The sequence below is a fragment of the Eleutherodactylus coqui genome, chromosome 13 (assembly GCF_035609145.1).
Source record: "Eleutherodactylus coqui strain aEleCoq1 chromosome 13, aEleCoq1.hap1, whole genome shotgun sequence".
In the NCBI taxonomy this organism is placed as follows: Eukaryota; Metazoa; Chordata; class Amphibia; order Anura; family Eleutherodactylidae; genus Eleutherodactylus; species Eleutherodactylus coqui.
Window position 1 is genome coordinate 15656747 of NC_089849.1, and position 8121 is coordinate 15664867.

Below are 8121 nucleotides of genomic sequence, written 5' to 3' on the forward strand. Positions count from 1 at the left end.
TATTAGCAAAGAGCAGCTCCCAATCTGGAAGACCATCATGGCTGCCAATTCATTTGTTGAAACCTCCCTCACAACATCAGCTAATTCTTGGGGGTTTGAGCTCACAAGTCTGCAGCAATCAACTATAGTCATTTTATGCACAACCTGCACCCATCGGACTACTTTCCAAAGATCCAACTTACACTTTTGTTATGTAGGATACAGAACTAGCTTTAAATATCCTACATACAGGAACCTGTCACTGCCACAGGGAAATAACAACAGGGTTATATATGGAAACCGGCTATTCTTGGCCTCCGATCTCGGAGATTTCTTAGATGGTACAGAAGATTAAAGCTTCCCATTCCCATCCCATGAGTAGAGGGGAGAGAGGGTGCTATGTGGGGCAAGAGGCGGCATGTAGACACACCGGCTACCAGGGTGAAGCCCGGAAATACCATCCATGGAAGTCAGGGACCTTTTTGGTCTTTGCTAAAAAAAACAATTGTGGGACAAGAGGTGAAAAATGTCAAATTAGAAGTAGCTCTGACATCTCTGATCACTAAAATGGAGTTCTTACGTTCTACTGGCTCTAATTTTGTAGAGGATGCATGCATGGATGGTGTTAGCTATGTGCAACAGATGTGGTCACACAAGATGCTGACAACAAACTTGCAGGGGGGCACCAGGTGGACGTAAGCAGGAGGAGATTGCCCCCCTTAGATCTGTCCACCCAGATGATCTTCTGCCTTTGTGTGATAGTCTTGTGGAGCTACATGAATCATCCTCCTCTTGGCTCTGTTTCCTCTTTTCTGATGTTACGATGTATCACTGTGAGCCCATTGGCATCCCCACAACTTAATTGCTTAGTTCTGCTACTGTATTTATACTATGTTTGGTTCTGATATAACATTTATGCACTGAGCTTGGTTCTGGTATAGTGATTATGTAACGAGGTTGGTTCTGGTACTGTATCTATGCACTTGTTACCATGCGGCGGTTGCTGGTCCTCCCGGGGCGGCGGTGTGCGGGGTCCCGTGGTCGGGGCGCATCCCCCCGGCTTGTTGTCCGGCTGCTGGGGACACGGGTGCCTGGCCAGCGTGGGCGGCGTAGTGCTGGTGGCGCGCGGCGCTGTACGCGCGCACCTGTGAGTGCAGCTGCCGTGCACGTGCTCCCTTTTATTATGGTCTGTTGGGAGTTGAATGCCTTCCTCTCTCCGCCCCTTGGTAGAGGCTTTTGTTTAAAGGTCGGGCAGAGACTTGCAATCACTGCCAGTTATTGGTTTCCCTCAGTGTGCTAGCTAGTCTGCCTCTGTTGGTCTCCTGCCTCTGTCACCTTGTCTGCTATACTTTGCTATTATCCACCAGGTTTTTCCTTCTGCCTCAGTTCTGCTTAGTATTGCTCGTGTTGGTTATTTACATCTGCCTTTCTGTCGGTATTCTACCCTTTCCATCCAGATACGCCAGCGTCCCTTTTTTGGTTCCTAGTGAGAGTAGGGATCGCCACCCAGTTGCCCGCCTGGGGTTAGCCAGCAGTGGAGGCAAGGTGGCAGGGACAGAGGCTGTGGGTGAGATGTAGGGCACCCAGGCTGGCGTATCAAGGGTAGTATACCGTAACATAATAACTGGCCCTTAAAATTGCTCTGCAATGGAGGCCATGAGTACCCTCGCAAGTCAGTTGCAGGATTTAGTGGTCCTGATCCAAGACCTGTCCGGTCGTATGGTGGCCCAGGAGCAGCGGGAGTTAGTTCATGTTTCTACCGCCCCTTCTATTCCTGAGCCCAAGTGTCCACTTCCAGAGGTATTTTCAGGGAAGAGGAGCAAGTTATTTGTTTTTCAGCAGGCATGTAGATTGTACTTTCGGATGCGGCCCTGCTCCTCCGGCTCAGAATCCCAGAAAGTTGGATTGATTATGTCCTTACTTCGGGTTCCCCCCAGACATGGGCCTACTCCTTACCCGAGAGTTCAGCTTACCTGCAGTCAGTTGATTTGTTTTTTCGGGAGCTTAGAGGTATTTTCGATGAGCCAGACCATGCGGGGTTGGCGGTATCTCAACTCATGTCCCTTCGTCAGGGGCAGCAGTGGGTAGATGACTATTGCTCTAAATTTAGGCCATATGCAGGTGACACCTCTTGGAACGATAGCGCCCTTAAAGATGTGTTTTTGTTGGGTCTTTCTGATGCGGTCAAGGATCTACTCATTTCTCATCCCGCTCCCGTGATACTCAATGAGGCGATAGAATTTTCCAAGATTTTTGTAAAAGAAATCATTCACCTACATGGGGTTCCCGAGAACATCGTATCTGATCATGGGGTTCAGTTTGTTTTGGCGAGCCTTCTGTAGAAACCTGGGAACGTCGCTTTCCTTCTCGTCAGCATTCCACCCACAAACTAATGGTCAGACTGAGCAGAAGAACCAGGATTTAGTGCAATATTTACGGTTGTTTGCTAGCGAAAAGGCTCATCAGTGGGCAGAGTTCCTGCCGTTGGCAGAGTTTGCGCTAAACAACCGTACTTGTTCTTCCACTGGGGTATCTCCATTCCTCTGCGTATACGGTCAGCATCCTCGCTTCCTTACAGCGATCCCTACTCCATCTGTCTGTCCTGCAGCTGACGTCGCCACAGATGCGCTGCAGGGGGTATGGAAAGAAGTACAGAAGAACCTGGAAGCAACAGGGGCTCGTATGCAGTTGCGTAGTGGGAGGAGTCTGTCAGTATCTGAACCTTACAGGATCGGACAGAAGGTATCTTTGTCTTCTAGAAATCTCAAATTGAAGGTTCCGTCTTTGAAATTGGCGCCGCGTTACGTGGTTCCCTTTGTCATCATGCGTGTAGTAAATCCGCTTGCTTATGAACTTGATTTGCCAGCTACATTGAGGGTTCACAGGGTTTTTCATAAGTCATTACTGAAACCTTTTGTAGGCAGGGACAGGGGTTGTGGGTGAGATCTAGGGCACCTGGGCTGGCGTATCAAGGGTAGTATACCGTAACAGAACTAAGCTTAGTTCTGGCACTGTATGTTATGAGCTTGGTTCTGGAGCTGTATTTATACACTGAGGTTGGTACTGATCTTGGTTCTGGGACTGCATTAGTGTACTGAGTTTAGTTATGATATTGTATTCAAATTTTTAGCTTGGTTCTGGTGCTGTATTTATGTTATGAGATTGGTTTTGGAGCTGTATCTATGTACCTATCTTGGTTCTGGCGCTGTATTTACATTATTTAAGTACTGAACTTGTCTTTGAGGTGTTCTGGTATGGGTGTGCTCTAATCTTACTAATTTCTGCACAAGTAGAATGCAGACAGGCTGCCTGTTATAGGTTTTTTATTATGATGGAAGGTGCAAAATAAATGTTGTACAAGGTGCCATCTAACCTAAGCCCAGCACTATATGCATGTAGGGATGCATGAACATGGACACTGTCAGATCCATACAAGTATAAAGGAGATATGGTAACCCCTCTTTCCATTGGTGTCCCCAATTTGATGGAGGGCCGCACATTGTGTGCTATCTAATGCATGACTTTAGAAGGGGCCTAGTTAACAGTAGAAATATTGATAAAGGAAAAGACGCCTTATATCTTCATATTCTCTCCACCTTCTTATTTCGCCTTCAGGGTGGAATTTTCCAGCTTATGCATTCCTTACACATTAGATGTTTGTCAGATGCTACCATCATTCTTATTGGCCTCTGCGGACTATTTTCTTGTCTCACCCATTGGTAACCATTTGTATAAATCTAGTTTTATGTTAAACATGCACTCTTTAAAAAAAAACAATCCATCTGTTAGAAGAAGTTGTCATTTTGCTGTAAAACCCGTCCTGCAGCTCCATCTCAGGCAGATCTGTAAATGATGAGAGTTGTGGTGATTAGTTGGTCGGTCTTGTCATCTGAGACCCGAAAAGTGGTTCCCCCCTTGGCCTATAAGAGGCTCTCGGAGGCTCCTTGTGTGTAGTGACCTCTTCTTCCGCTTGTGGAGCTTGTTGACAACTAGACGCCTCTACGACTCAGAAGAGATTTCACCCCGTTACCAGTCTGAGAGGGGCGCATTATTGGGATGTGAGAAGCTGGATGGTTGTATTGATGAATTGTCCCCCACCGGCCGTTCTGACCAGACTGTTAGGTGGTATTGGGACCAGTGGATGTGTGAGGGCACACAAGGTGACTGGGCTCAACACGCCCCCTACAGACCACCAGTAGAGTGGAGCGTCTGACCAGACAGTTAGGAGGTGTTGGGACCAGTGGATGTGTGAGGGCACACAAGGTGACCAGGCTCAGGACCCCCAGCAGGCCACCAGTAGAGAGGAGCATCTGACCAGACTGTTAGGAAGTGTTTGGACAAGTGGATGTGTGAGGGCACACAAGGTGACCAGGCTCAGGACGCCCCATACAGACCACCAGTAGAGAGGAGCTTCTGACCAGACTGTTAGGAGGTGTTGGGACCAGTGGATGTGTGAGGGCACACAAGGTGACTGGGCTCAGGACCCCCAGTAGGCCACCAGTAGAGAGGAGCATCTGACCAGACAGTTAGGAGGTGTTGGGTCCAGTGGATGGGGGCACACAAGGTGACCGGGCTCAGGACCCCCCTACAGAACACCAGTAGAGAGGAGCATCTGACCAGACTGTTAGGGGGTGTTGGAACCAGTGGATGTGTGAGGGCACACAAGGTGACCGGGCTCAGGACGCCCCCTACAGACCACTAGTAGAGAGGAGCATCTGACCAGACTGTTAGGAGGTGTTGGGACCAGTGGATGTGTGAGGGCACACATGGTGACCGGGCTCAGAACGCCCCCTACAGACCACCAGTAGAGAGGAGCATCTGACCAGACTGTTAGGAGGTGTTAGGACACCAGTGGATGTGTGAGGGCACACATGGTGACCAGGCTCAGAACGCCCCCTACAGATCACCAGTAGAGAGGAGCGTCTGATCGTCCGACAAGCACCAGCAGCTCCAACTGTAATGTTGTCTGCCATCGTTACACCCCTGTGTCTGTCTGAATCATTTCCAGGTGCTTGACTAAAGGACATTCGGTCTCATGTCACCCATTACATGTACAGCCTCTGACAACCACCATCGCCTTCATTTCCAGTGGTGTCATGAACTATGAAACTGGACGGGTTGACTTTAGTGATGAATCCAGGTTTAGTTTGGGTGCTGACGACCGCCGTGTTCGTGTCTGGAGACCTCGCGGTGAGCACCTCAATCTTGCCTTTGCTGTGGAGTGGCACACTGCCCCCTGCTGGTGTGATGATCTGGGGGGGTCATCACATATGACAGTCGGTCACCCATAGTAGTGGTATGAGGGACAATGACAGTTCAGCGATATGTTCAGGACATCTTGCAGCCACGTGTGTTCCTCTCATGGAGCTTTCCAGCAGGATAATGCTCGGCCGCACACATGAGGGGGTCACAGGAGCCACGACAACACTGTCACAGTTCTGTGGCTGCCCAGTTGCCAGATTTATCACCAGTAGAACATGTATGGGACCATCTGGGATGCCAACTTCGACAGCCTATGAGTTTGCATTATCTAGAGGCTCAGTTACAGCAAATGGGGAGTGATATGCCGCAGGATACCATACAGAACCTGTATGCCTCCATGCCAGCCTGTATCACATCTTGTATTATAGCTAGAGGCAGTCCAGCAGGGTACTAGAGCCTCCATGCCCACCCATATCACATCTAGCATCTACACTAGAGATGGCCCAGCATGGTACTAGAGCCTCGATGCCCATCCATATCATATCTTGAATCCACGTTGGAGGCAGCCTAACATGGTACTACAGCCTTCATGCCCCCCATATCACATCTTCTATCCAAGCTAGAGGCAGCCCAACAGGGAACTAAAGCCCCCATGCCCCCCGTATCACATCTTGTATCCAAGCTAGCGGCGGCCCAACAAGGTACTAGAGCCTCCATGCCTGCCCATATCACATCTTGTATCCAAGCTAGAGGCGGTACAACAAGGTACTAGAGCCTCCATGCCCCCTGTATCACATCTTGTATCCAAGCTAGAGGCAGCCCAATCATTTCAGATTTATTTCCACCTTCAATTATTATCTGTAAATTTCCATTGAAAACAAGCTGAAACCTTTTAGGGTGGAAATTTTTAAAAAGGAAAACTAATTTTATATTTTAATACTTTGTTGATGTGCCCTTTGACTCTATGACAGCATTCAATTTTTTATCTAGGTGCCTATCAGCATGGCATATCAGCAATCTTTGCCCACTCTTCCTTGCAGAAGCACTCCAAATCTGTCAGATTGCGAGGGCATCTCGCGTGTAGCGCCCTCTTCAGGGTAACTCACAGATTTTCAATAATATTCAGGTCTGGGCTCTGGTTGGGCCATGCCAAAACTCTCATCTTCTTCCGTGAAGCCATTCTCTTGGTGATTTGGAGGTCTGCTTTGGGTCGTCGGGCCAAAGGGTAAAAATCCTCTTCATCTTCAACTTTTCAGCAGAGACTGGAAGGTTTTGTGCGAAAATTAACTGATATTGGAACTGTTCATAATTCCTTCCACCATGACAGAAGCCTCAGCTCCAGCAGCAGAAAAACAGCCCCACACATAATGCTGCCTCCACCATCTTCACTGTGGGTTGGTGGTCTTCTGGTGATGTGCAATGTTGACTTTGTGCCAAACATACCTTTTGGAATTATGGCCAACAAGTCCAATCTTGGTCTCATCTGACCAGAACACGTTCCCCCACTGACTTCTGGCAGACTTGATAGAGGTTTGACCAGGCTTAGATGTTTTTCTTTGTTAGAAAAGGCTTCCATCTTGCCCCTCAACCCCAAAGCCCAGATATATAGGTAGATGGTTGTAACATGACTACACAACCAGTACTTGCCAGAATCTCCTGCAGCTCCTTTAATGTTGCTGTAGTCCTCTTGGCCTCCCGGGCCAATTTCTTCTGGTCTTTTCACCAATTTTTGAGGTGTAATCCAGTTCTTAGTAATGTCACTATTGTGCCATACTTAACCCACTTCTTGATGACGTCTTCACTGTGTTCCACGTAGAGATGAGCGAACGTACTCGGTAAGGCCGATTTCGCAATTGAGCACCGCGATTTTCGAGTACTTCACTACTCGGGTGAAAAGTACTCGGGGGCGCTGTGGGTGAGTGGGGGGTTGCAGAGGGGAGTGGGGGGAGAGGGAGAGAGAGAGGACTCCCCCCTGTTCCCTGCTGCTACCACCCGCTCCACCACGCCACGCCCCGCCCCACAGCGCCGAGTACTTTTCACCCGAGTAGTGAAGTACTCCAAAATCGCGGTGCTCGATTGCGAAATCGGCCTTACCGAGTACGTTCGCTCATCTCTAGTTCCACGGTTATATGGCTTTTGCTAAGAAAATGCAACTAAGAAAATGTCAGGATAATCCTCTTAGAAGAGCCGAACTTATATGGGGGGAAATCAGAATCCCTGTAAGTAATGGCAGCGGAGTGCAGACTACTATCCATCAGGAGTTTACATGTGATTGGCTGATTCTGAAACAACCACATTCCAAATATAAGAGGGTGTGAATACTTATGCAACCGCATTATTTTAGTGTTCTTATTTTTTTTTTTTCAAGTGGACTTGAAGTTGTCACACGTAACGCCACCGTTCCTTCACAGCATTGAGTTTCTGACAGTCGAATAAAGAGAGTTTACACACACGATTGGAACTTGATAACTCAGTCATTGGGAATGGGCAATGACGGGTGAACTTTCCTATATGATTGGAATACAATACAGCTTACTTGCACGTACAGGAAAGACAGCTTATTAGTGATCGGTCAGGGAGGAGAACTCAGGATGAAATCGGGCCTGCAGTCTCAGTTATGTGTCGTGTTCCGCTCCTGGACACACACACACTCCGGGACTGTGAATTACTCCGGAGGAGAAACACGACACTCACTCAGAACTCTTGAAGATGACTCTGCATGGAGGGCTCCTTACTCCTCTCTCTCCTCAGAGGTGGTTCCTGGCATAGATGGCCTCAGGATAACTTTCCTCCTCTACCATATCTTCACCACATGAGGGTTAAAGGTACCCCCATGTGGCCGGCACTCCTACTCCACTGACAACCGTAGAAGATGACGAAAGACTCCTCCTTACTCTCAATCACTCATATTTATATTCGTATGACACTACATGACTAGAC